Genomic DNA, 1943 nt, shown 5'->3' on the forward strand with positions numbered 1-1943 from the left:
AGCTTGATGTGTAGCTCTCCAACTGATGGCACAATATCTAAAAGCTAATAGATAACATGTGAGATACCTCCACCTCCTTCGATCTAAGTCTCTAGCATAATCTGAATTAACAAATCTAACTAAGCACTTTTGGCTTCTTTCAAACTCTAAGCACATGTTAGAAATACCTCGTAAATATTTAAATATCCATTTAAATACATGCAATTGTAGCTTACCCAATTTGGCCATGTATCTACCAACAACATTAATAACATGTGAAATATCGGGGCGAGTACATACCATTGCATACATCAAACTTCCAACTGCGCTAAAATAAGGTGCTTTTGACATGTATCTCTCTTCTTCTTTGTTTTGGGGAGAATCTAAAATTGACAATTTAAGGCGTATAGCTAAAGAAGTACTTACCAGTTTTGAGTCTTGCATCTCAAATTGCTCAAGGATCTTCTTGATGTACTTTTGTTGCAATAATTTTTTTTGAGAACGTCTATCCCTTGAAATTTCCATCCACAAAATTTTCTTTACTTCATCTGAATCCTTCATCTTAAACTTCGAGTTAAGCATGGTTTTAAGTCTTTCAATTTCGAACGGATCCTTAGCTGCAATCAACATATCAACATAAATTAGCAAATATATGAATGAACCAACATTAAGACATTGCAAATACACACAACTATCATACTTTGTGAAAAACCAATACTTAACATGAAGGAGTCGAACTTTTCGTACCACTGCCGAGGAGACTGCTTCAGACCATACAATGATTTTCTAAGAAGGAAAATATGAGCTTCCTTACCTTCAGTTTTGAAGCCTTCTAGTTGCTGCATGTATATGTCCTTCTTAAAGTCACCATGAAGGAAAGCAGTCTTCACATCTAATTGCTCTAACTCAAGATTGTTTGATGCAATAAGAGCCAAACGTGCCCAAGTGGACATATGTTTCAAAATGGGAGAGAAAACATCATGAAAATAAACTCCCTCCACTTGAATGTAGCCCTTTACGATCAATCTTGCCTTATACCTAGTGTCATTCAAACACGAACCTTTCTTCTTCTTAAACACCCTTTTGCAACCAAATATTTTCTTACCGATGTGTGGTTTAACTAGCCATCAAGTCTCGTTCTTTTGAAGTGATTCCATCTATTCTTCCATAGAAACAAACCATTTGTTAAAATTGGAGGCCTGGACTACCTTGGAATAACATGAAGGGTTTGTTGAATCAATTTTATCTACAACACTTAGAGCATATGCCACTAAGTTTCCTTTATAATATTCATGTGGTGGTCAGATTTCTTGCCTTTTCCTATCATGAGTCATCTTATAATTAGTTAATTGAGATGGTAAGGGTACCTAAGAGTCAAATGAAGTCCTAAACTGATTTGAAACAGCTTCAACTTCGCAAGAATCAGGATATTGTCGTGTCGTTGCTACGTCTCTTGCTTCCTCGTCGGAACAATGACCCTGTCCGTCATGACATTGTGACATAGATTTTTTTGTCGTTGTGACGTCAACCCATATTTCAGCTTTTGACTCTATCTTACCTGAAACACTCTGATTTGTTAAGTCACCCATTTTCTGAATGAATTATGACTAGTTCATCAAATTTAACATCTCTGCAACAATAGTTCTGTTTTTTTTCTGAACACCATAATTTAAAACCTTTTGTACCGATAGAGTAACCCAGATAAATGCACTTTACGACCCTTGGATCAAGCTTCCCTTGGATAACTTTAGCATAAGTAGGACAATCAAAAATTCTGAAATTAGAACAATTGAGAGGATTACCTGACCATATCTCCTTTGGAGCTTTATCGTTCAATGCTCAATGTGGAGATCGATTTTCCAAATAACTTGCCAAATTTACGGTTTCAGCCCAAAACTCCTTCCGTAGACCTGCACTTGAAAGCATGCATTGGGAATTTTCTAACAAAGTTCTGTTCATTCTTT

The sequence above is a fragment of the Gossypium raimondii genome, chromosome 11 (genome assembly GCF_025698545.1).
Source record: "Gossypium raimondii isolate GPD5lz chromosome 11, ASM2569854v1, whole genome shotgun sequence".
Lineage (NCBI taxonomy): Eukaryota > Viridiplantae > Streptophyta > Magnoliopsida > Malvales > Malvaceae > Gossypium > Gossypium raimondii.